This window comes from Crocodylus siamensis, chromosome 5, assembly GCF_052110815.1.
Source record: "Crocodylus siamensis isolate JL-2025a chromosome 5, ASM5211081v1, whole genome shotgun sequence".
NCBI lineage: Eukaryota > Metazoa > Chordata > Crocodylia > Crocodylidae > Crocodylus > Crocodylus siamensis.
The window spans coordinates 206,535,069-206,562,787 of NC_143399.1; the positions used below are offsets into that span (position 1 = coordinate 206,535,069).

The window sequence follows — 27,719 nt, forward strand, 5'->3', positions numbered from 1 at the left end:
TGGGAAATTGGCTATGTGGTTGGACCCAGAGGGTAGTAATTGATGGAAGTCAATCATCACAGTGCTCTGTGACCATTGGGGTCCCCCAAGGCTCTGTCCTTGGACCAATATTGTTCAGTATCTTTGTCAGTGTGTCCATGGAGTACCCCCTCTATCCTCGTGTTTCCCTCCTGCCGCGACTTGGATCTTAAAGAAATAAAATAGGGAGGAAATGATTGTTACCAGAGGAAGTACCCGCAGGAAGTACCACACTGAAATAAACTTAGTTTTTCTTCTTTTTGCTTTTATTTAGTGGATTGCAGGTGTTAACAGGGAATTCCCCTCTTGGAGGGGAAGATCACAGTCCAAAGGGTTAATCCTGGGGTCTCCAGCCTCTGAGCCAGTCCCCGTTACAGTTCAGGAAAGCCGGGCCGCCTTCATCCAATTACTTCATTAGCAGCTTGTTACGGCCCCGGTTAGTCCTCTCCTGACTGCTAACGAGCCAATTAATGGCTTATTACAGCTTTTGCTTGCAGCTTTCCCTTGGCAGAGCCAGCGTGCAGACTCCGTGGCTCTCCCCTGATCTCCCGGACCTCAGCCCTGTGTTCCCCTTTTTGGGGCATCCTATAGTTCCCCAGAGCTTCCTGGTTCTGTGTAAGAGTCCTTCCCCCCTTGCCACCTCTTCACCTCACTGGAGCCTCCCTGAACTTCAATAGCAGCGCCTGCTCCTGTCTGCTGTGCGGCTTCGCTCCTCTCTACTCACCATCATCCCTGTAGTGTCCAGGTCAGTCCATGTCTGGCCTTTGGGACCCCTTTTGCCCCCTCTGACCCTGGGTTGGGTCCCACTTCCCAGATCCTTTTCTCTGGGTCACCCTCTCTTGCAGCTCCTCTCTGTGCTCCTGGTCCGGTGCCCGAAGGCAACCCTCCTCCTCTTCCTCTCCGTTTTATCCTCTGGGGTCTAGTCGCCACTGGCTCCTTAGGCCTGGGGGCCCGCCCTCCTCGTGGTGTAATTATTTCCAGTTCCCCCGTTCTCTTAGCAACAGGGTCTCAATGGGGATCCTGTTACATACCTCCCCCTCCAAATATCCAGTCTCCCCCTCCTAAGGGGCGGGAGGGGGGAGAAAAAAAGAAAAAGAAAAAGGAAGAACAAATGCATGACCCCCATGGGTTCTTGTTAGCAGATCTTTAATTTACCGGTATCTCTTTTTGCTTGACTATTGGGTCGAGGATAGGTCTGTCCTCTAGCTGGGACAAGAAGTCTACATTTCCGTTTCGGCGTCCCACTCAGTGTTCCACTGCAGAAACAAAAGGGGTGTAATGCTAGCAACCATCTCATAAGTCAGGTGTTATGCAATTTCACTGAGTTAAGCCACCATAGGGGTGCATGATCTATGACTAGCACAAACTTTCTTCCTAGCAGGTAGTACTGAAAGAGGTCTATACCCCATCTTATCGCTAGACATTCTTTTTTCTATAGTTGAGTAATGAGCCTCTGTGGGCCTGAGTTTTCAACTGGCAAATGCTACGGGTCTTTCTGTCTTTTGATCCTTTTGAAATAAAATGGCACTGAGAGCGGTTGTGCATGCGTCCATTTGCAGGAAAAACGGTTTCCAAAAGTCTGGCGTATACAAAACCGGGTGCTGACATAATGCCTGCCTTAGTTGTTCGAAGGCCTGGAGGGCCTCTGAGTTCCAGGAGATTGGCTTGTGGCATCCTTTTGTTAAGTCTGTAAACAGCGTGGCATTTTCTGAAAAGTTGGCAATGAACCGTCTATAATAATTGGCAAATCCCGAAAATGAGCGGAGTTGCTTCAGGGTCTTTGGCAGGGGATGCTGTTTTAGCGCTTCTACCTTATCTGATAGGGGTTTCACGACTCCTTGCTCCACCATAAAACCCAAGTATTGAGTTTCCTTCTTCCCTAGTGCACGTTTTTGGGTTGGCCATGAGCCCAGCTTGGCGGAGGCTCTTTAATACCTGTCTTAGATGTTGGCAATAGGCCTTCCAGTTGGGGGAGAAGACAATGATATCATCTATGTATGCCACCACATAATTTTGATGTGGGGCCAGTACTTGCTCCATCAATCGTTGGAAGGATGCTGCAGCCCCATGTAGACCAAAGGGTATTCTCTTGAACTGAAAAAGTCCCCATGGGGTCCCAAAGGCTGTCATTTCCTTATCCTCTTTCACCACTGGGATCTGCCAATAGCCTTTTGTGAGGTCTAGCGTCAAGATGAATTGGGCGTGGCCTATCCTTTCCAGGTTATCATTGATCTGTGGCATCAGCAATGCGTTGAACCTAGCAATTTCATTAAGTTTCTGGTAATCTATACATAGCTGGATCGGTCCGTCTGGCTTCGGCACCACTACCATGGGACTCCACCAGGGACTTCGGGACTCTTCAATAATCCCTCGTTTTCTCATCTGATCGATCTCTTGTCAGACGACCAGCCATAAGTGTCTGGCCAACCTCCTCCAGTGGTTCCTCACCACTTGTCCCGGTGGGGTGACGATGTGGTGGTAAACCTGGCTTCTCCCAGTATTTCTCTGAACACATCTCAGAATTCCTCTATCAGGGTCTGTATCTCCACTTTCTGGCTTGGCTCTAATAGGTTGTCCACTCAGGGTGTCCCTTGGGTTCCGATTAGGTCCCTCACCCCTGCCTCAGGCCCTGCTTTATTCTTGTCCACTGGCTCCCCCAGGCAACTTTCTCCCGGACGCCATCTCCTCAGCAGATTGACATGATAGATCTGCTTCCACCATGTTGGTGTTGTCCTAAGGACTTCAAAATTCACTGGCCACGTACACTGTATCACCCGGAAAGGCCCCTGCCACTGAGCCAATAACTTGTGCGTGTTATCTGGGAGCAACACCACTACCCATTCCCCTACCTGCAGCTCTCTCTCAGTAGCCAGTGAGTCATATTGCTGCTTCTGCCTTTCTTGGCTCTGACTGAGGTATCTTTGGGCTATCGCCTGGGCTTTTTGAAGTCTTTCCCGGAATTCCCCTGCCCCTCCAGGCTGGGATGGATCTGTCTGCTCTTGAGTTCATTCTTCACAAATAAGGTCCAGCAATCCTTGTGGACTATGTCCGACGCGGCAGACGGCATGAGAACTGCATCCGAGAGACCAACTGGCGGCTTCGGCAGTGGTGTCTCGAGGCAGGCTTCGGCTTCCTGGACAATGACCCACACATTACAACGAGGGACATGCTCAGCGGGGATGGGCTTCACCTGTCCCCCAAAGGTAAGCGTGTGTTTTTTTACAGGTTGGCGGATCTCCTCCGGCGGGCTTTAAACTAGGCTCATCGGGGGGAGGGGAAGATGAGGGCGGGGGAAGCTGTGGACCACCAAACCAGGTGGCACCAACAAGGACAGCCCAGCCTGAAGAAAGAGAGCTTTGGGAACATGAAAGACAGGGGGTGGACAGCAATACGGCACAGGTAAGGAACGAGAAGGTAAGAGACAAAGAGCCCTTTGGGACTTGGAGCGAGGGGGTAGCAAAGGCACCAGTCGCAGGGCTCAAGTGCCTATATACTAATGCTGGGAGCATGGGGAACAAGCAGGATGAACTAGCGCTCCTGGTTGCACTAAACGCCTATGACTTAGTGGGGCTGACGGAAACCTGGTGGGATTCATCCCACGACTGGGCGGTACATATCGAGGGCTATAGATTGTAGAGAAAGGACAGGGTGGGGAAAAAGGGGGGAGGGGTTGCGCTCTATGTTAAGGAGCAATATACATCAACCCTCATCAAGACAGAATCAAAGGATGAGGAAGTAGAAGGACTGTGGGTTAGGCTACATGGGGGGCAAGGAGAAAAGGATTTGGTGGTAGGGGTCTGCTACAGACCCCCACATCAAGGGGAAGAAATAGATTTGGGGCTCCTGAGGCAACTCTCGGAGACCATAAAAGCTAAAGAGGCGGTGGTCATGGGGGACCTAAACTACCCGGACATCTGTTGGGAGATACAGACAGCAAAGTCCCACTGCTCACGCAGGTTTCTAACCTGTGTACAGGACCTCCACCTGACGCAGGAGGTACATGGTCCCACTGGGGGGAATGCCTTACTGGATCTGGTATTGGCAACGGGGGATGACATAGTAGGGGACCTACAGATCGGTAGCCATCTGGGGGACAGTGATCACCTAAAAGTACAATTCAACATAAGGCGTCGAGTGGGTAAGGTAACCAGTAGGGTGAACGTGCTGGACTTTAGGAAAGCTGATTTCAGTGAACTCAGGCGATTAGTGAAGGACGCACTGCAGAGTAGTAGTTTTGAAATGATGGGAGCCCAAGAAGGGTGGCTGTGCCTTAAGGAAACTATCCTTCGAGCACAAAGCGAGACGATCCCCGTGAGAGGTAAAAGAGGGAAAGGGGCCAGGAGGCTTCCCTGGCTGACCAGAGAAATCCAGGGCAGACTAAGGGCCAAAAGGGGAGCACATAAAAAGTGGAAACAGGGAGAGCTCACCAAAGAGGAATATACCTCTTCTGCTCGTGCTTGTAGGGAGGCAGTTAGACAGGCCAAAGCTACCATGGAGCTGAGGATGGCAACCCAAGTAAAAGACAATAAGAAATTGTTTTTTAGATATATAGGGAGTAAAAGGAAGGCCCAGGGAGGAATAGGACCTCTGCTAAATGGGCAGAAACAATTGGTGACGGACAGAGGGGACAAGGCTGAACTCCTCAACGAGTTCTTCGCCTCAGTGCTCCTAAGCGAGAGGCACGACAAGTCTCTCCCTGGGAGTGTAGGGAGGCAGCAGCAAGGCACCAGACTTCCATGCGTGGACCCTGAGGTGGGGCAGGGTCACTTGGAAGAACTGGATGCCTTTAAGTCGGCAGGCCCGGATGAGCTCCATCCGAGGGTACTGAAGGCACTGGCCGACATCATTGCAGAGCCACTGGCGGGAATATTTGAACGCTCGTGGCGCACGGGTCAAGTCCCGGAGGACTGGAAAAGGGCCAATGTGGTTCCCATTTTCAAGAAGGGGAGGAAGGAGGACCCGGGCAACTATAGGCCAGTTAGTCTCACCTCCATCCTTGGCAAAGTCTTTGAAAAAATTATCAAGGCTCACATTTGTGAGAGCCCGGCAGGACAAATTGTGCTGAGGGGAAACCAGCATGGGTTCGTGGCAGGCAGATCGTGCCTGACCAATCTAGTCTCTTTTTATGACCAGGTCACAAAACGCCTCGATGCAGGAGGAGGGGTGGATGTCGTATACTTGGACTTCAGGAAGGCCTTTGATACGGTATCCCACCCCATACTGGTGAACAAGTTAAGGGGCTGTGACTTGGATGACTGCACAGTCCGGTGGGTGGAGAATTGGCTGGAGGGTCGCACCCAGAGAGTCGTGGTGGATGGGTCGGTTTCGACCTGGAGGGGTGTGGGCAGTGGGGTCCCGCAGGGCTCGGTCCTTGGACCGATACTCTTTAATGTCTTCATCAGCGACTTGGACGAGGGAGTGAAATGTACTCTGTCCAAGTTTGCAGATGACACTAAGCTATGGGGCGAAGTGGACACGCCGGAGGGCAGGGAGCAGCTGCAAGCAGACCTGGACAGGTTAGACAAGTGGGCAGAAAACAACAGAATGCAGATACACTAGCTCAAATGGGGCGAACCCCATGGAGGCCCGGGGGGCCTCTCTCACAGTGAAGAGTAATGGGGCCAACAGGGCGTCCCATTCCCAAGGGTCTCCTTGTATACAGGCACAGAGCATACTTTTAAGGGTATGATTAAACCTTTCTACCGGCCTGTTGGCCTGGGGATGATATACCGAGGTGCGTAATTGTTTGATCTTTAGGACCTAGCAGACTCCTTTTAACACTTTAGACATAAAATTTTTCCCTTGGTTCGTTAAGATTTCCCGGGGTATGCCCACCCATGCAATCCAAGTCATTCCTATATGAAAGACCTGTGTGAATTGAGTTTAAGGACGTGGGGAGTGGAGAGTCTAAAGACATACCGGCTCCGCCAAAAGGGACTCCAGCATTATACATGTACACACATTATGGCCATAAAAGTTGTAAGTTTCTAGACAAATGGAATTGGTATACCAGAGATGATTTTAGCTATCAGTTTTCCCTGGAGGGAACATTTGATTTAAGTAAAATTGTTCATCTCCGCAGAGACCTTGAGTTAAGAGGTAGTAATATACCACAGACTCAGTGGGACACATTGTTTGATTGGTAAGAAGAAGCTTTCAAAAGATGTCAAGAATATCAAGTTCAGAGCCTTAAGGACTTCCAAGAGAAACTAAAATCTCAGATAAAAGAATTAAAACAGAAAAGTGCAGGGGGCCCCCCATCAATAGTACCATCAGCACCAAAACAACTTTATCCACAAATAACTGAGAATGAATCTGCAGAAGATATAATTGATTTTCTTAATGTGCCACCCCCATATCAGCCTCAGGCACACTCTGAACCTGAAGAAGTCCAAAGTAACCAAATAGGCTCTTCTGGCAGGATTAGCTCACCTCACCAGGAAACTATCATTCAACAACTCTCAAAAAGCTGTTAGGCTCCAGAGCAGTGAGAGATGCATGGGTGAAGCTTGCTGCAGCCCCGCTCCCCTGAAGCACCCCTGGACAACCCCACAGCAGCCACAGAGCCCCCTGCCGACCCCCAGCACAGCCGGAGGTAAGCAGGCTCATGGTGGGAAGGGGTTAATTCCTCGCTCCCTGGGAGGAGGCAGCTGTGTGGAGCCCAGCAGGGTCAAGTCCCCACCCGGGCCCCTACTTGGCCCAGCCCCGACAGGGAGCCATGCGACCCGAGCCGCGTAAACAGAGTGTGTAAACAGGCGCTCGAGTTAGCGCAGAGCTCGCACAGGAGAGGGCACGGGAGGGCACTAGACCCTGCCTGCGACCCCCCCCAGCCATAGCCAACCCCAGCCGTAGCCAGCCTACCAGAGGCATGACACGGATGGGCACGCGCCGCACCCCGAGGGTCCCCAAGGGCTCTGCAGCCCCCCATCGGGCACCTCAGAGATGGCCACCCAGATGGAGCCCATGGTCCCGGGCCCACGCAGACGGAGCCCCTGGCTTTTGGCTGTGGAGGCTGCCTGTCCCTTTTTCAGGCGCTGGGGCCCGGGAGCATGGCCCCCTCCCCTTGCGGGGTCTGCTCCCTACTGGGGTCTCTAGCATGCCAGCTGGAGGAGCTCCAGGCCACAGTCCAGAGACTGCGTGCCATCAGGGACTGCGAGCAGGAGACTGCTTCCTACTGCCAGGCCCTTCTCCCCCAGGAGCCACAGGGTAGAGCACCGTCTCCCTCCAGGACTAAGGAGGATTCTGGGACCTCCCGCTCTGCCCAGTCTGGGGCATGGACCAAGGTGGTCAAGGGCCCTAAGGCCCGCCACACCAAGGCCCCTCCCTCACTGGAGCTTAGCAACAGGTTTGCACCTCTTGCAGCCCCAGCAGAGCCTGCTCAGCTGCCGGCTCCCGCAGGCAACCCAGGATCAACCACAGCTACTGTCCCCGCTCTCCCCAAGACAAAGCGAAAGGTGTTTGTTGTGGGAGACTCCATCCTGCGGGCACTGAGGGGACAATCTGCTGCCCCAACCCCTTAGCCCAGGAAGTCTGCTGCTTCCCGGGGGCCCGCATCCGAGACATTGCGGAGAGGACCCCAGAGCTCTTCTGGCCCACAGACCACTATCACATGCTCCTCATTCACGTGGGCACCAATGACACAGTTCAGAGCACCCCCAGCCAGGTCATAAGGTGCTACAGGGAGTTGAGAGTGGGGCTTAGGGGTCTGGGAGCTGAGGTGGTGTTTTCATCCAGCCTCGCAGTCTCGGGCTATGGGCTGAGGAGGGAGAGGAGGATCCACACAGTGAACCAAAGACTGTGGAGCTGGTGTCATCGGGAAGGCTTTGGCTTCCATGACCACAGCCCGCTTTTTGGCAAGAGAGGCAGTGAGCTGCTGGGAAGAGATGGCCTCCACCTCCCCACACTGGGGAGGAGGCTCTTCTCAGCCAGGCTGGCTGACCTGCTCCACTGGGCTTTAAACTAAGCCCACCGGGTGATGGGGGAACTACAGCCACTGCTGGCCCACTGAGCAACCCTTGCAAAGCCAGCAGACCAAGGCACTTAAGGGAGCCCACCCCTGCCCCAGCCCTGGCACAATCTGTGGGCAAGGCAAGAGCCCCCAAGGGCACACTTGCCTGCCTGTACACTAATGCCAGGACCCTGGGCAACAAGCAGGACGAGCTCGTCCTCCTGCTCAGTGCAAAGAAATATGATGTCATTGGGATAACGGAGACCTGGTGGCACTCCACCCAGGACTGGACCACGGGGACAGAGGGCTATACCCTGTACAGGAGGGATCGTGTTGACAAAAGGGGCGGGGGTGTAGCTCTCCATGTGAAGGAAAGCTACATGTCCCTGCAAGCTGATGTTGGCGACCGGCATGGACAGCTAGAGACCCTCTGGGTAAAAATTCGTGGGGAATATGGCACAGGGGACACAACAGTGGGAGTCTACTACAAACCTCCCACTCAAAGTCCCGAGCTTGACCAGGAGTTCACCTGGGAACCGACTGAGGCCGCTTGCTCCAGGACCTTGGTTGTCATGGGTGACTTCAATTACCCAGACATCTCGTGGGAAGATCACTCAGGTAATTCTGAGCAGTCGCAAAGCCTTCTCTCATGCGTAGATGACCCCTACCTGACTCAAGAAGTCTGTGGGCCAATGAGACGTGAAGCGCTCTTCGACCTGGTACTGGCTATGGGGGACGACCTAATCGGCGACCTAGTGATCGATGGGAAGCTGGGTGACAGTGACCACGAGCTGATCACCTTCACCATCCGCTGTAAAGCTGGCAAGTCAGTCAGCAACACGGAAGCCCTTGACTTCAGAAAAGCCGACTTTGACAAGCTCAAAAGGCTTCTCGGTCAGGCCCTTAGGGAGCATGACCCCAGGGAGCTGGGAGTTCAAGAAGAGTGGTTGCTTCTCAAGGAAGCGATCCTCAATGCACAAGCTAAATTTATTCCAACACGGAGGAAAGGCAGCAAGAAGGCACAGCAGCCCTCCTGGCTCTCCAGGGACCTAGCGGACCTCCTGCAGCTAAAAAGGAAAGCCTACAAAGGATGGAGGAAAGGATTGACCTCCAAGGAGGATTATTCTGCGCTGGTCCGGTCCTGCAGGGAGCAAACCAGGAAAGCCAAGGCTGCAACTGAAATCCAACTAGCATTGAGCATCAAGGAAAATAAAAATTCCTTTTTCAGATATGTGGGGAGCCAGAGGAAAAGCAAGGGCAATGTTGGACCCCTGCTAAACCAGATGGGGCAACTGACAACTGATGCCCAGGAAAAAGCCAGCCTATTAAATAGGTACTTTGCATCAGTCTTTCAGCAGTCCCATGGGACGCCCATGCCTGCTATGGGACAGGGAGATCCGGGAGATGGGGATCCCCTACCCTCCATCTATGCTGACCTCGTGAAGGAACACCTTGAGAAGCTGGATATCTTCAAGTCAGCCGGCCCTGACAACCTGCACCCCAGGGTACTCAAGGAGCTGGCGAGTGTCATAGCCCAGCCCCTGGCACGGGTCTTTGAAAACTCCTGGTGCTCTGGTGTAGTGCCCGAAGACTGGAAGAAGGCCAGTGTGGTGCCGATCTTCAAGAAAGGGAGGAGAGTGGATCCGGCTAACTACATGCCCATTAGCCTGACTTCTATCCTGGGGAAGATCTTAGAAAAGTTTATTAAGGAGGCCATCCTTGAGGGACTGGCCCAGGCTAACATCCTAAGGGACAGCCAGCATGGGTTTGTTGCGGGTAGGTCTTGTTTGACCAATCTCATTTCCTTCTATGACCAGGTGACCTATCACCTGGACAAGGGAAAAGAGATTGATGTCATATATCTTGACTTCAAAAAAGCCTTTGATCTGGTATCCCATGATCACCTCTTGGCCAAACTGCCCAGTTGTGGCTTTGGCTCCACCACGATCCGCTGGCTAGGAAATTGGCTCTGTGGTCGGACCCAGAGGGTTGTGATTGATGGCAGTCACTCATCATGGTGCCCTGTGACCAGTGGGGTCCCTCAAGGCTCTGTCCTGGGACCCATACTGTTCAACATCTTCATTAACGATGTGGACATTGGAGTCAGGAGTGGACTGGCCAAGTTCGCCGATGACACCAAACTTTGGGGCAAAGCATCCACGCCAGAAGATAGGCGGGTGATCCAGGCTGACCTGGACAAGCTCAGCAAATGGGCAGACGAGAACCTCATGGTGTTTAACACCGAAAAATGCAAGGTTCTCCACCTTGGGAGGAAAAACCTGCAGCACCCTTATAGGCTCGGCAGTGCTACGTTGGTTAGCACTACAGAAGAAAGAGACTTGGGGGTCATCATTGACCACAAGATGAACATGAGCCTCCAATGCGATGCTGCGGCTAGTAAAGCGACCAAAACACTGGCTTGCATCCATAGATGCTTCTCGAGCAAATCCCGGGATGTCATTCTCCCCTTGTACTCGGCCTTGGTGAGGCCTGGAGTACTGCGTCCAGTTTTGGGCTCCACAATTCAAAAAGGATGTGGAGAAACTTGAGAGAGTGCAGAGGAGAGCCACGCGCATGATCAGAGGTCAGGAAAACAGATCTTACGATGACAGGCTCAGAGCCACGGGACTCATTAGCCTGGAAAAGCGCAGGCTCAGGGGTGATCTGATGGCCACCTGTAAGTTTATCAAGGGGTGACCACCAGGATCTGGGGGAACGTCTGTTCACCAGAGCACCCCAAGGGATGACGAGGTCGAACGGTCACAAACTCCTGCAAGACCGCTTCAGGCTGGACATAAGGAAGAATTTCTTTACTGTCCGAGCCCCCAAGGTCTGGAACAGTCTGCCAGCGGAGGTGGTTCAAGCACCTACATTGAACACCTTCAAGAGTAAATTGGATGCTTATCTTGCTGGGATCCTATGACCCCAGCTGACTTCCTGCCCTGTGGGCGGGGGGCTGGACTCGATGATCTCCCGAGGTTCCTTCCAGCCCTGATGTCTATGAAATCTATGAAATCTATGAAAAGATTGCTAATGCTACTGCTGATAGTTTTGATAAAAGAAATACAGAAATGAAGGAAATAAGGCAAATGACACTGAAAACCGACTTGCATTAGATTATATACTAGCTAGCAAAGGAAGAGTCTGTGCTTTAATAGGTAAAGAATGTTGTACTGATATTCCTGATAATTCAGACGAAATCCAGGATTTAAGTAAACATATTCAAGAAGCAGCAGCTAAAGTGCATGAGTCAGATAAGTGGAATTTGAGTTCTTGGTTTAGCTCAATTTTCAGTTCCTTAGGCTGTACCATCGTTCATAGTTTGTTGATATTGTTTGTTGTGTATATTGGAGTATGCCTAGTGCTTATGATAATTCAATGTTGCTTAAACTGTGCTGTTAAGCAAATAAGAAATAGCTCATCAACCAGAAACAAAGTATATAATTTGTATGTTAAAATAGCAGAAAGTAAAGAAAAAAAATCTAGAAGTTGAAAAGCTAATGGCTATAAATATCTAACTTAAAAAAAAATTAGGGAATGAAGTGAATTTAGTCAGGCTTTAGCCTCTTTGACTGGAAAAAAACAGACAGAGACCAGAAATGCTAATGCTGCTTATTTCAGTTATATGTTTTGAGATTTAAAAAAATAAGTCCTGCATTATTACTCTGGGCACGGATGTCCAATTAAGTACGTTTGTTTTAGTTTCTTCAAGGTCGTATTTTTTTTCTCTTTATCTCTCTTAAGTATAAAACTGCTGAGAAACTGAGGGAGGGGAGGATTCCTTTGAACAGACAAGTGAGTAAGTCCCTTGCTGTGTGGAAGTCCCCCTGGGATCACAGCACAGCCCTCAACAGAGGAAAGCTGGCTCGGCCCGTTCTGATTCAACCACAACGCAAGTTTGATTTCTTCCACAGCTCCAAGGGCAGGTCATTTCCCTGGGGCTTGAGGTTTCTGCCAGGTGAGTGTCTGGGCGTCTTAGGAAAGAGGCAGGAAGCAGGACTCACAGTAGAAGAGGTTTATGAAGGCGGAGACTGCAGTCAGGGGTATTTTCTCTTTCTTTTTCCCCACTCTTTTCCCGCTTCCTTTGTTTCCGGCATTTCTCTCACTGCCTTTGTGTTTAGTTCTAGCTCTATTTATTTGCTGAACTGTTGACATTAAAATCTGCTGCTTCTTTTACATGGGGGGGAAGCGGGGGGCGCTGGATCTGAGGAAATCAGGGGCCATTTGACCCCCACCTGGCCCTACTAACTTTGCCTCCAAAGTGGCAGGCCAATTTCCTGTGCAGTTGGAGGACGCATTTCCATGCCAAAGCACTGTTTAGTTTCAGCTTTCATCCCACCTGTTCTGTTACTGGGGGAAACCACCCCTGGTTCAAGAACAAGGAAACTCTACGGGCCTCACCAATGGGAGTCCAGTGTGGACAGGTTTGGCGCACATTACGAACAAGGATATGTACAGGAAACAGTGGGTGTACACAGAATCACAGAAACAGTGGGTTTTCGAGGACCTTGGGGGATCACATCTGGTCCAACCCCCTGCTCAAGGCAGGATCATCCTCATCCAAACCGTCCCAGAAAACTGTTTCCCCAACCTGCTCTTAAACACTTCAAAGGATGGGGATTTGACCACGTCTCTGGCTGCAAGCCTCATAGTGAAGAAATGCTTCTTAATGTCTCAGCTACATTTCCCTTGCTGCCATTTAACACCCGTGTTCCCTGCTCTGACCCCTGTAGCCAGAGACTAGTCTACGGCCATCCACTTTAAAAATGCTCGTCAGTATTTGTAGACTGTTATCGTATCCCTCCTCAGTCCTCTCTTGTTCAGACTAAAGAATCCCAGTTCTTCCAAACTTCCTCCAAACTTTCCTTGTATCTCAAGTTTTGCAGGCCTCTAATCGTGTTTGTCACCCTCTGCTGGATTCTGATTGGTCCCTGTCTTTGTGGGGCTTAAAACTGGACACAGGACTCCAGGTGAGGCCTCACCAGTGCTGAACCGAGTGGAAGAATCACGTCTCTTGATGTGCAGGCGACTCTCAGGTTGTGCCCTTGGGCTTGTAGATACCTATCAAGATAGATGCACCCTAAGGATGTTTTATGTATTAGCCACTATATCTAGCATTGTTTCTTTAAATCAGGCATGTCAAACTCATCCATCCCTGCAGGCCAGATGGAGCTGTTCTTCCTGCATCGCACCTGAGGTCCAGGAGGCTGGTTGCAAGCAGCGCCTCTGGGAACACACTGACCCCGGCAGCCTGGACACCGTCATGTGTACAAGCACCCCGGGACCAAGAGCAGGCGGAGGCCAGCCGGGAGCACTCCCTGCTACACGCCATCTCAGAGCGACACGCACCTTTCAGGCGGGTTGCCTTTCAGTGTTGATTCCGGTTTAGTAAAGTTTAGTAAAGTTGCTGGGCAGGAAGCTGGGCGGGGTGGGGAGGAAGAGGTGGGGAAGAGGGGGCAGGGCGCTTCTCCCTCTTCGGGTCTAGTCTACTCTCCCCGCCACGGTGCAGCCACAGATGTAACGGGATGGTGCGAGTGAAACATCAAGATGCCACCGCAGCAGCTGCCGCTGGCCCTGTCCTAACAAGCATCACTGCTGATGCTCCAGCCTCGGACCACCCTCAGTTGGGTGACGATCCTCTCCCGTGACATTGCCGCCTGTCAGGACTGATCTGTCCGCAAGTAACGGTGGTAAGTAATGGTGTTCTTGACAGTTGTTTGCTGCTCATTCTCCTTGCTTTTGGGCACCCCCCTCCCTCCACCACACACACACACACATGCACACAGGCACATACACACACGGAGTGAGGACAGGTTTGTCTGTTTTTCCCACGGGATGTCTGCATTGGGTCCTGGGTGGCTTCAAGACACTTTCCCAACAGAGTCACCTGGGTGGACTCGTCCCCATTCTCCTCACCTGCCAGCACGCCCAGGGGACAGCGCTGGCGTTGGAGGGACACACAAATCTGTTCTCCGAGCTGGGTTATGAGCACGGAGGAGGTGAAATGGCCTGTATGTGCATGTGTGTGTGTGTGTCTGCTTGTGCGTGAGTGCATGTGAGAGTTTGTACATGTGTAACAGTATTTTACAGGGTAATTTAAACTACTCCATTGACTTGAGGGTCCCTCTGAAAGGACTTCCTTACAACTCATTTGAAATTGCTAAAAGCAGGAAACAATATCTTGGATTTGAAGATAGATGGAAAAAATAGCAACTCCCCTGTTTCCCTTTTTTCTCTTCCTATTGGCTCTCCCCTGAGAGTGAAAACTGAATGAAACAGTCTGTGTCTCGCAGGAAATTCCTCTCCTGGCCACACGCTTCACTTTACTCTTTTTCTCCTTGGTGGACAAAAAAAACCCCTTTGCACTCAGCTTTTGGTCCATGGAGCCTGGGAGCTTCGGAGCTGTTTGGGGGGCACATCAAGAGCTGGGTCTTCACTCACGCAGCAGCCGGGCACTGAGAGGAGCAGTGATGGCAGCACTGTGGGGGGGAGCCAGGGAAGCAGGGACTGTGGCGATGGGGGCACGGGGCAGATTGGAAACAGCCCGTGCTTAAAGTGAAGTTTTGTATCTTGGGGCTTGTAGCATGGAGCAGCATTTTATTACTTATGGAAACTTATGCAGTTGTTTGTGGCGATAGGCAACAGTTTTGATTGTTCCCCTGCAAGGGTCTGGTGGCTGGCCTGCTCCTGCTCCACCACCTGCTGACCACATCCAGGGTCTGGTGGGATACCACACAGCCAGGACACATTTTTTTGATTAATATAAAGAAGCTTCCAAAAGATGTCAGAATAAAATAAAATAAATAAATAAAATGGGGGGAAAAAAATCTCAAGTTCGGAGTCTTAAAGACTCCCAAGAGAAACTGAAATCTCAGATAAAGGAATTAAACAGAAAGGTGCACCAAAAGGGGGCCCCCCATCAATAGTACCATCAGCATCAAAACAACTGTATCCACAACTAACTGAGAATGAATCTGCAGAAGATATAACTGATTTTCTTAATGTGCCACCCCCATATCAGCCTCAGGCACAATCTGAACCTGAAGAAGTCCAAAGTAACCAAATAGACTCTTCTGGCAGGATTAGCCCACCGCACCAGGAAACTATCACTCAATCGTCACCTGCCCCCGGGGCATGCCCACACCCACCAAAGACATGATGGCGTCTGTCTCCTGAAATCTCAACTCCGTTCTCTTGTTTAATGTCTGGTACCCAGTATGGTCCAGCCCCTTCTTTAAAATCTAAGAAGGCTCAGCTTATGCCTTTACACCAACTTCCAGGGCAAGGTCCAAATGGAGAAACTACAATCACAGTCCCTGTTCCCTGGACCCCAGGAGATCTCCTAAACCTTGTTAAACAATTTCCCAACATCAGAGAGGAGCCCCAGAAATGTAAAGATGAATTGGAAACTGTAATCCATTGTTATGATCCAACATGGGCAGATTTAAACCAATTAATGAGCAGTGTTCTGCCCTCTGAGGTCCGCAACCCCCTCATCGCACAGGCTACTTGGCCTACTCAAGGCCCCGGACTTGGAGATCACTTAGCAGATGCCCGAAGACGCCTCCTTGTGCTTAAAATTTGCCCCAGGAAAACTGACTGGGCCAAAATACATAACTGTAAGCAAAATCAAGGAGAACCCCCAGCAGACTACATGGACCGCTTGAAACTAGTATTTGAAAGACATTCTGGTATTGAAAATGCAGCTGAAACTGCCCCAGAAGCACTTGCTTCTGCTTTTGTCCACAGACTTCTTTCTAAAGTCCAGGAACAGTTGTGCACAACTGCTGTGGGTTGGCAGACTAAGCCACTTGCAGAACTAGTCACCATTGCAAATCATTGTACAACCTGCCAGGAAAAGAAAAAGGAATCCATGGAAATTAAGCTAATGTCATTGCAATTACAGACTTTAGACGGGGCAGAAGCCGAGGTTTCCATCGAGGACAGTTCAGAGGTAGGGGACGTGCTCGTGGGATGGGACGAGGAGGATTTCAGTCCCAAAATAATGACAGTTGTCATTATTGTGGCCAACCAGGACACTGGAAAGCTCAATGTCCTCACCGGCCTGGCCAGCCGGGGATGATGTTTAAACCTCCACCACCTCCTCTCACTCAATTCTCTGTCCTGAATCAGGCAGCCTCCTGTTAGGCCAGCCTGAGGAATAGTAACATCATCACAGCCCCGCTTCTCCCACTTAATCAAGACGATCCCTTCGTTTCCTGCATGATAAATGGCATCTCTACAAAATGTTTAGTAGACACCGGGGCAAGCTGCTCTACTGTTCGAGCTGAAGAGTTTTCCACAACTCCCCTCTCCTCTGCTGTTGTACACGCTGTGGGAATTTCAAATCAAATAGTTCCCCATCCTGTTTCCCAGCCATTACATGTTTCTCGTGGTCCTGTTTCTGATCAACATGGCTTTCTCCTTAGTTCTTGTTCTCCTGTTAATTTGTTAGGCAGAGATTTGCTTTGTAAACTCAGCTGTACTATCTATTGTTCTCCTAATGGTGTTTATTTAGATGTCCCTTGGGATAACGAGATAGCAGTACTTGCCGCTTTAGCTAGCTCACCTCCTGAACCTGAGTTCCCTGATCTTTCTGTGTTGCAAGAAGAAATCATAAAAGCTGTCCCTCCGTTTCTCTGGTCCCAGCATGCTAATGAAGTAGGACAAATCCATACTGCCCAGCCTGTAAAAATCAGATTAAACCCAGCTAAGCCTTTACCCAAAATTGCTCAGTACCTTTTACGTTCAGAAGGTGAAGAAGGGATACACCCTGTTATAACTGCCTTTTTAAAGCAAGGTATCATTGTCCCAAACTAAGAGCCCTTGTAATATGCCTATTCTTCCTGTAAAAACCTGGAAAGAATACCTATTGCTTTGTACAAGACCTTTGTGCGGTAAATTCTGCAGTTTTACCTACTTTTCCTGTTGTATCAAATCCAGCTACTATCTTGGCCTGTATTCCCCCTAAAGCTTGTTATTTTACTGTTGTTGACTTGTGTTCTGCATTTTTTTCTATTCCAATACACCCTGATAGCCAGTTTCTCTTTGCATTTACCTATCAAGGACTTCAGTATATCTAGACGCGATTGCCCCAGGGTTATACTGAATCCCCTTCTCTCTTTTCTCAAATTTTGAAAAAAGATCTAGATGACATAATATTTAAAGAAAATTCTGTGCTTGTGCAATATGTTGATGATTTGCTCTTGGCATCTACCTCCTTAAAGCCTGTAAAAACAAAGAAGGAAGTACATCCTCCACGTTTGTAAATTTACAATTAGATTTTAGTCAAATGCAGAAATGTTGTTTTTATGAATATGTTCTTGTTATTGTATGTATGTTTAGAAGCCTACCCATGTGCAAAAGCTGACACCATAACTGTAAGCAAAAAGTTGCTCAGAGACTTTATTCCAAGGTTTGGTATTCCTTTATCCCTAAACTCTGATAGAGGAACTCATTTTACTGGACAGATAATGAAAGAAGTCTGCAAAGTCCTGCAGATCCAACAGAACTTTCATCGCCCATACCATCCGCAGGCCTCGGGCCAAGTAGAACGCCAAAATGGCATTCTGAAAAATAAACTGGCCAAAAATTTGTGCTGAGACTCACCTAAAATGGCCAGATGCACTTCCCATAGCCCTTATGAGTATGAGATCTACTGCCAACCGAAAGACTGGGCTTAGCCCCCATGAAATTCTAATGGGAAGACCCATGAGGCTCCCCGCCTCACCACTTGTTGCTTCCCACGTTTGCGATATACATTCACTTGATGATACCATTCTAGATTATTGTAAAGCACTAATGAAGTGTGTTAAGGCTTTTCATTCCCAGGTACAGGCAGCTCTCCCCCATAGAACAAGGTGAGCCGTGCCAGTCTATCCTGCCTGGAGATTGGGTCCATGTAAAGTCCATCAACGAAAGTCATCGCTGGAACCTCACTGGAAATGCCCATTCCAGGTACTCCTGACCACCAACACTGCAATCAAGTGTCAAGGACTCCAGACATGGATCCAAGCTTCACACAGTAAGAAAACATCAGCCCCATTAGACCTAGAGTCTCCTCCATATCAATCTTGTAATCAGCCTCCACAGACTGGTAGTGAGCCTAGCGCCTGCCAGCAAGAGAGCTCAAGGCCAGTAGTGAGCCAAGCGCCTACTGGCGAAGAGGATTTGCCACTACAGAGTGAAGAGGATGTGCCCCAATGACACCACTATGCCCTTCAGGACAGGAAAAAGGCCTCTACCTAGTTCCTGGTTCCCGAGGTGGAGTTGGTTAGTCGTGATTTGGATAGTTCTCAGTATTTCTTTTTGGGCCATCTTATATGAACTTGACTCATCAGTTATAAGAAACTCTGTAAACCAAACTACACTTCTGCACCGACAAAGAAGATCATTTCATGAAAATCTGTTCTTGTCTTTAGTTAATCAAATTGGAATAGATTTAAATGTCTCTCGTTGTTGGATATGTAGTCATGTCCCTATCTATTCTACTAGAGGAATACCCATGATACCGGTACCTTTGAATGCAACTCAGATGTTAGCCCTTTACTATTCAAATTTTCATGGGAACGAAACCTGGCAGAATGCAAGCCGCAACTGGTCTGAATATGTACGATTAGCTTATGCCAGCCCTGGAAAGTTCTGTTGGACCTGTAATGGATCTCGTGTTGCAGTAGGAGTCAGTAAGTGTGAGGTAGAATTTAAAATAAATGGTGCTTGGTTTTCTCATAATTCCTGGATATCTAACTACTCCCCTGCAGGTCAATTTTCAGGCTATTATTCGCAATGGATGATGTCCCTACACTGTAATACAGGTGGATATACTGCATTAACTGGTCACTATTTTGTATGTGGAGATAAGGCCTATAAAAATCTTTTCTCTGGTTGGAGAGGAATGTGCTATGTCTCCACAGCATATCCTGCTTTTACTATGAGATCTCATTTACCTAAAGGGAGAATTCGCAATGTTCGTGAAATTACAGAAAATCAAAGATTTTGGGGTATAATGTTCCCCAGCTATGGCGCAGGCTTAGCTATGTCCAAGATAAAGAAAGTTGCAGCATCTCTGGAAAAGATTGCTAATGCTACTGCTGATAGTTTTGATAAAATAAATACAGAAATGAAGGAAATAAGGCAAATGACATTGCAAAACTGACTTGCATTAGATTATATACTAGCCAGCAAAGGAGGAGTCTGTGCTTTAATAGGTAAAGAATGCTGTACTTATATTCCCGATAATTCAAAAGAAATCCAGGATTTAAGTAAACATATTCGAAAAGAAGCAGCTAAATTGCATGAGTCAGATAACTGGAATTTGAATTCTTGGTTTAGCTCTATTTTTAGTTCCTTAGGCTCTACTGTCATTCATAGTTTGTTGATATTGCTTGTTGTTTTTATTGGAGTATACCTAGTGTTTATGATAATACAAGGTTGCATAAGCCATGCTGCCAAGCCAATGAAGAATAGACCATCAACCAGAAATGAGGTATATAATTTGTATGTTGAAATAGCAGAAAGTGAAGAGAAAGAAAAACTAGACGTTGAAAGGCTAATGGCTATAAATATCTAACTTAAAAAAAAAGTTAGGGAATGTAGAAGTAATTGGCTTACTTGACTAGAAAAAAAACAGACAGAGACCAGAAGTGCTGATACTGCTTAATTCAAATGTTCTGAGATAAGGAATCCACATTCCTGCATGCCTTGGCTTATCTTGATATCTTGCCCTATGCATAGATAGTTTGTTTAAGTAAACTTCCTAAGTTTCTGTGTAATTTACTATTGTTTTGTTTCTCCAAGACGTATTTTTTATCTCTTTCTCTGTCTTTAGTATAAATACGCTTGTAACCTTAGAGAGTCTGAGAAATCCTTTGAAACAGACAAGGGTGATTCCCCTTGCTGTATGGAATCCTCCCTGTGATCACAGTACAGCCTTAAATAAAGAAAAGCTGGCTCTGTCAGTTCTGATTCAACCACAACGCGAAGTTTGATTTCTTCCACAGGACTAAGGGAGACTTTGCTTTTTGCCCCCTGACTTGGGGAAGCGCCCCAAGTGCCTGTACTGGGTCGAGTACCCATCGGACTATTAGGCCTGTGTTTCCCCAAGGACACAGGGCTGAGACAGTCCCTTCTCGGGGTGGTGGTGCGACGTTACCCCCAGACTAGCGAGTGTGCTCCGGGAGAGGGGTCGGCCGAGCATAAGGCGCCCCCAGGGAGGCACTCGGAGTCTGGAAGGTGGTCAGGCGCAGGGAGGTGGGCGGCTCAATGCAGGAGCGCCCCCTACTGGCCTGCCACACGTGGTGTTAGTAGTGGGATATGAATACCCAGCTGTTTTACTGAGGTGGAATCTCTGCACCCGCCACACGTGGTGGCAGCGGTGAGATCCCAATAACCCTGCAGTTTTACAGGCATAATTTGGGAAGATTAATAGAGTCACTGAAATCCCTTGAGCAAACAATGGGCCTAAATTACAGACTGTGACTGAGAAAGGCCACAACCCTGAACTCATTAACCACGAGGAAGGGTTGGGGACCAGGCAGAGAGAGGAGCCCAACTGCACTACTTGGCCCAAACCTGAGAGTTTCTGGGGGTGGCAGCTGTGCAGCAGAAGGGATGGGCAGATGAGAGGTGGCCCTGGGACCAGAAATAGGAATCAGATTCTCCCTCACCGGTATCAGCTTCAGCCAGAGAGACCTGCCACCATGAAGGGTCTGTTCAGGTCTGAGCCTCTGGCCTGGGGTCCTGGAACTTGCCCTGCAGGTGATGTCAGCCCTCTATGAGGTCACTGTCTCTCTGGCCCAATGCCTGATATCCTACCAATGCCTATCTATGAGCTCACAGTCTGCCCCACTCTCCCCACCCAGCTGGGCTCATCCCCTACCCACAGCAGCCCCTTCATTGTATAGTCTAGCATATCCTGTATCCCATCCCTGACAGTGCCCAGTGCCGGAGGCTGGTCAGAACAGTACAAGAGAAGCCCATTCTGGACAGCGTGGGGACTCGTCTAGCCAGAGGGGGGACAGTTCTGTCAAGTCCATGTAGTGAGTGTGAGCTGCCCAGCAGTGTGAGTGACAAAACCAGGGGTGTTTATACACATGCTCCGGGAGTGTGGAGGGGCAGTGCTTTAGTTAGAGTAGCCACCATTTTTCATTGCAGGGACACTGGTACACATGGTGCTGGAGTCTGCTGGAGCACGGTAATTACCATGCCCCAGCAGATGCAAGTCTGCTCCCACACACTGTAATTACAGTACATCAAAGCAGCCTTGCTGCATATCTATAGTGCCCCAAGTGACCCAGTGACAAAACCATGTGGCAGACATGGGAGTTTAGGGTACAGCCTCTGAATTACCACTACCTAGACCTTAAATGCACTGTAAGTAAGAGAAGAACAGTGGAAAAAACCCTGGTCATGCCCTGCTCACTCTCACTTTCAGCAGCGACTCCCTAGGCACGTCTACAAGCTTATCTTGTTGGGATCCTATGACCCCAGCTGACTTCCTGCCCTTTGGGCAGGGGGCTGGACTCGATGATCTCCCGAGGTCCCTTCCAGCTCTAATGTCTATGAAATCTATGAAATAATTTGGCATCAGGTTGACTGGGTAGTGTAGATAGCCAGGATGGCGGAGCAGTATGCCCAAAACACCATGCCTGAACTGTCAGACCAACCTGGTGGCCTTTTATGATCAGATCACCAGATTGTTAGACGCAGGGGGAGCAGTGGACATCGTCTTCCTGGACTTCTGGAAGGCTTTCGACACTGTCTCTCACCCCGTTCTCATTAAGAAATGGGGGCTGTGGTGTCTGCCCCCACACAGTCAGATGTGTCACCAACTGGCTGGAGGGCCGCACCCAGAGGGCAGTGGTGGATGGGTCCTTCTCAACCTGGAGGGACGTGGGCAGCGGGGTCCCGCAGGGCTCAGTCCTCGGGTCCGCACTGTTCAACATCTTCATCAGCGACTTGGACGAGGGGGTAACAAGCACCTGTTCAAATTTGCTGATGACACTAAGATGTGGGGGGACGTGGGCACACTGGAAGGATGCAACAGGCTACAATCAGACCTAGACAGGTGACAAGGGTGGGCGGACGAGAATAGGATGGGTTTCAACACAGACAAGTGCAAGGTGATGCACCTCGGGAGGAACAACCGGCACCATACCTACAGGTTGGGGAACTCCTCTCTTGTCAGCACGGAGGCGGAAAGGATCTGGGGGTCATCACTGACTCCAAGATGAACATGGGCCAGCGGTGTGGGGACGCGGTCAGGAAGGCCAACCGCACCTTGTCCTGCATCCACAGATGCATCTCGAGCAGGTCCAGGGGGGTGATCCTCCCCCTCTGTGCGGCACTGGTCAGGCCGCAGCTGGAGTACTGCGTCCAGTTCTGGGCACCGCACTTCAGGAGGGATGTGGACAGCATGGAGAGGGTCCAGAGGAGGCCACTCGCATGATCGGGGGGGCAGCAGGCAGGTCCCACGAGGAGAGGCCACGGGACCTGAACCTGTTCAGCCTCCACAAGAGAAGGCTGAGGGGGGATCTCATGGCTTGTTACAAACTAGTCAGGGGGGATCAGCAGGCATTGGGGAAGTCCCTGTCCCGCCGAGCACGGCCAGGGGTGACCAGGAATAACGGTCATAAGCTGGCAGAGGGCAGGTTTAGGTTAGATATCAGGAGGCGACTTCATGGTCAGGGCGGCTAGGGTCTGGAGCCAACTTCCAAGAGAAGTGGTGCAGGCCCCTACCCTGGGGGTGTTTAAGAGGAGGTTAGATGAACATCTTGCTGGGGTCATTTGATCCCAGTACTCTTTCCTGCCCTGGCAGGGGGTCGGACTAGATGATCTGCTCAGGTCCCTTCCGACCCTAGAAACTATGAAACTATGAAAGAGCTGGCGAAAGAGAGAGGCCGTCATGTGAAGAAAGGGCTAAAGAAGGAGGAACTGATTAAACTCCTGAGAAATAACGACTCAGTCACAGAGCAACCTCCACACTCATCAACTCCTGAGTCCTCCCCAGAATCACAGTGCCGCATGCCAAGTCCGCAGCCCTCAGGGAGATCAACCCCTATGGAGGAGTGACAGGGCAAGCTCAGGTATGAGCTGGAGCTGAAAAAGATGGAGTTGGAGTTGAAAAAGATGGAGATGGAGGCCCAGCGTAAGAAGGCACAGCTGGAGAAGGCAAAGATGGAGACGGTGGAGAAGACAGCACAGCGTGACGCAGACACCCGAGAAGCAGAGGCCAAGCGCAAGCACCAACTAGAGGTACTCCAGCGGCAGCCCAACGGGGGAGGTGAGAGCCCTCCGCGAGCGCCCGGGGAACGCCCCAGACCGAACTCCTCAGCCTTCGCTCGCTACCGACCCGGAGATGACCCCGAAGTATTCCTCAGCATTTTTGAAAGGCAAGCCCGATGGTTAAAGGTGCCTGAGGAGGAGTACATGCTGCACATCGCCGCTTTGGTAGATGGCGACCTGGCGGCGGTCCTGAACAGCCTGCCCACAGATACACCTGATGACTATGATACCTTTAAACAGGCCGTGGCTGCAAGGTTCAAGTTAGGGCCGGACTATTTCCGGACAAAACTCCGGAATCTCGTCCCACAGCCCGAGAAGTCAATGGTTGATTTTATGGCCCTGTTGTGGGATGCACTCATTAAATGGGCAGACGGAGCCAAGGCTGACACTAGAGAGAAGCTGCTCCATCTTATGGCGCTGGACCAATTTTACTACCGATGTCCAAGGGAGATTAAAACCCTAGTCAAGGACAGGGGCCCCAAAACCGGCCATGAGGCCGCTGAAATTGCAGATCAGCTGATGCTTAACCGGGAAGGGTCAGACAAGAAGCCCCCTACTCTGGGAAGGAACATAAAGGGGTCCAAAGAGGGGGGAAGGGAGGGCCAGGTGCAAAAGGGGAAAAGGGGCCATCCCAGACCGAGCGTAAGGAGGCCCCTGATTCGACCAAACCTCCCAATTTGGGAAAGAGGGCGTGCTATAACTGCGGGGAGCTGGGCCACATCAAGCCCAACTGCCCAAAGTTAAGCACCAAACCAAGCCCATCAGACATGCAACAGCTGTACGCAGTGAGGGGGGAGCCCCGAGCCCCTCTGAGGGGCGTGCCTGTTGCTACAGGATCACAAACCCAGAGGAGGTGATGGCCCCCCACCGGACCAAGATAACGGTCAATGGGAGAACCCTTATTGGAGAACTGGACACGGGGTCCAGCGTGACATTAATTGATGCCAACCTAGCTTCACCTGCGGATATAATCCCCGGGAGGACCCTTACCATTCAAGGGGCGGGGTCTCCAGCATTTGAGATACCGGTAACCCAGTCACCCATCGAGTGGAGAGGCTGCGCGATGCATGTAGAAATGGGTGTGACGGAAGGGGCTCCGGCTCCCATCCTGGTGGGACGGGATATACTTAATCGAGAACTCCTGCACAGAGAGATGGACCAGGCCCTAGAGCTAGAGCCCTACCGCATTAACGCGGTGACTCGTTTGCAGAGCAAAAAGGCTAGAGGGGGAGGGTTAGAAACTCCCCAAGAGACAGCCACACCATTGGCTGCCCTGGGAGAGGCCCCAGCGGAGGGTGATCGCACGAGGGAACTAGCAACCCCGAGGGTGGTTTAAGTGACAGTCCCAGGAAGATGTCTAGTCCGTCAGTGGCAGAGGGAGGCGAGACTCTCAGGGAGGAGTCCAGGGAAGTCCCTGAGGGTGAAGGTGCACTCCCCGTAGAAGCCCCCGAGCTCTCTGCGGACAGCTTAGCTGGGTGAGAGGAGTTCAAGCAGGAGGCTCTGGCGGACCCCAGCCTGGAAGACCTCCGGCAGACGGCTCAGGAGCAGGAGAGTGAGTTTACCCCAGACAAGAGGGAACAGGTGGTCTGGGATAAGGGACTTCTCTACCGGTTGTGGGTGCCAAAGAGCCGCACCCAGACCTGGGAACCCCATCACCAGATCATAGTACCTCGCAAATACAGACAACAATTGCTCTCCATGGCTCATGATTTACCGTGTGCCGGTCACATGGGCAGGGAACGGATACGCCAGCGGCTGCAGGCAAACTTTTATTGGCCCCGAATTGCCCAGAATGTAACGAACTATTGCAGATTTTACAAGATATGCCAGTGTGAAGAGGCCCAGCACAAGCACGCTTGTCTCCATACCTCTGTGAAGCTACGGATCCAAGGTTTTAAAGGAGGTGGGGGGGAAATGTGGTAGAAAGCCACCTTGGTTTCTCCCCAAAAATCTCTGCCCTGTGACACTGTGATCAAATCTCTGTGCTGTGACCATTTGAATAGGTCGGGCTCAGCAGAGAAGACCACACCCTTACCCTGTCTTTAGGTAACTTGAGCTGGCTGCAGTCCTGAGGGAGGGGGGAACCTGCTCCCTCTGCCCACGGGACTGGCAGCAGGTACCTGGGTGGGGGGCATCTACCTGGTGGGCTGGAATCTGCCCGGTAACAGGTGATGTATTTCAGACTGGTTGGCTGACAGACAACTGGAGCTGGCCTCCATTGGACCAGGTGAATGAGGTCACAGGGGCTATATAAGTTAGCACGGGCTTGGAGGCGGTCTCTCTCGGCTCGCCCTCTCTCTCTTCGGCTATGAGGTGAAGCAGCAGCCATGCGGGGGACACAGAGGAGCACGACCATCTAAAGTTGGCTCTCTCCCCCAAACTCATGAGCTAGGAACCGCCTGCTTTGAGAGGGGAATTGCACCAGTCTTTGGAGGATGCTTGTGAGTAAGCCACTCAGTCTGGTTGGATGTTCAGCTGGCAGTAACACAGATGTGTGATCAAAAGGCTACCACAGCCACACTGTTTGCTCTCTAGGATTTGTAAATTATTGCTCAATCCTGTACCTTAGTTTACCCTACCCCCTGTAATCAATAAAGTTCTCCTTTGTGACTGGTGTGGGAGACTTATTGAGGGGTGGGTCTAAATAATGCCTAAGAGACCCCTTAGGTCTGAGGACTAAGGGAGACATTACTTTTTGCCCCCTGACTTGGGAAAGTGCCCCAAGTGCCTGCACTGGGTCGAGTACCTGTCGGACTATTAGGCCTGTGTTTCCCCGAGGACACAGGGCCGGGACAGTCCCTTCTCGGGGTGGTGGGGGCGATGTTACCCCCAGGCTAGCAAGTGTGCTCCGGGAGAGGGGTCGGCCGAGCATAAGGCGCCCCCAGGGAGGCATTCGGAGCCTGGCAGGTGGTCGGGCGCAGGGAGGTGGGCAGCTCAACGCAGGAGCGCCCCCTACTGGCCCGGCTCACATGGTGGTAGCGGTGGGATACGAATACCCTGCTGTTTTACTGAGGTGGAATCTCTGCACCCGCCACAGTGTTCACAGCCCAAGACCCCTGTTGGGGGAGTTGGGCCATGGGTGGAAAGGGGATGGCAGTGCCAGGAGGGTTCTGGGAAGCTCTTGGTTGTTGGTCTTCCATAGGTGCCCTCCATACCAGAGCCAATGGAGAAGTTCCTCATAGCTTTGATTTGTGTTGGGGCCATACCAGCCTGTAGAAGAGCTACCCAAAATCCTCATGGCACTGACACCCCTATCAGCCTTTTCTTTGGCTGTATTTGGCACTGGAGAGGCCTCATATGGAGTCCTGTGTCCACTTTTGGGCCCTGCACTTGAAGGATGTGGTGAGTGTGGAAACAGTCATATGCAGAGCAACAGAAATGCTTATGGGCCTGGGAGACAAGACTTTGGAATAGAGGCTGAAAGAGCTAGGGGTATTTAGTCTGGGGAAGAGAAGACTGAGGGAGGGGATTGATAATAGTCTTCAAATACATGATGGGCAATTTTGGAGATGGTGGGGATGGGCCTTTCTCTGTGGCTGTAGGGCACAGGTCTAGAAGAAATGGCTTGAAGCTAGAGAAGAGGAGGTTGAGGTTGGAGATGAGGAGGAACCTTCTGACTCCAAGAGTGGTCAAGCACTGGAAGAGGCTGCCTCGAGAAGTTGTGGTGGAATCTGTACCCATGGAAGTTTTCAAGGGGAGGCTGGACAGACTCTTAGTTGGGATGCTTTGGATAAGGAAGTTCTTGCCTTGAGCATGGAGCTGAACTAGTTGACCTTGGATGCATCTACATGTGCTTTTTTTAATGCCCATTAAATCCAGTACCTCCTGGTGTTTATATATGTGATGATTTTTGCTATTTAAAGCATTTTAAAGCCATCACTTAATAGATGTGCACGACTTTAGAATACTTTTAAAATGGTGGAAGGCTTAATTAAACTTCATTGTACATGTTTTAAATGCAGAGTGAACTCAGGCAGTGTCTCAGCCTCCCTGCTTCACTTTGACGTATTTCCTGTGTATTTAACTGGGGCTTTTTAACGTAGTAGTAGTAGTAGTAGTAATTGCTACCACCAGGTGTACCTAGCAGAGCTGACCAGTTGCTCATTATGGGCTGTGGGGGCAAGGGAAGGGCTATGGAGCAAGCCCCATCTTCTCTGGCAGCTGGGCACGAGACCTGGCATCTGTGCAGCCCAGCCAGGATGGCTGGAGGAGAAGATGTCACCATAAACCCCTGAGGGAGGGGGGCTGGGGGCAGGTCTGTGGGGCTGGGCACTGAGAGCACTGGAAACGGCAGCTCCACCAGGTCTGGCCTTGCCCAGGCTGGACTGGCGCCTGCTGCACCCTCAGCCCCCTGCCCTGGTGTATCCCCAGTGACAGCTTTGCTCCTGGTCATGAGAGCAGTGGGACTCCATGCTGGCACCACACATACCACCTTGGAGACAACACCAGGAGGGGCATGGGGCTGTGGGCA

General features: G+C 50.7%; 1 protein-coding gene across 1 annotated transcript in view; it reads left to right on the forward strand.

The window, feature by feature from the left end:
• Positions 1-27,719, forward strand: part of LOC149865251 (uncharacterized) — a 35,319-nt gene that overhangs the window by 4,698 nt on the left and 2,902 nt on the right. The gene's annotated exons all lie outside the window — the stretch shown is intronic.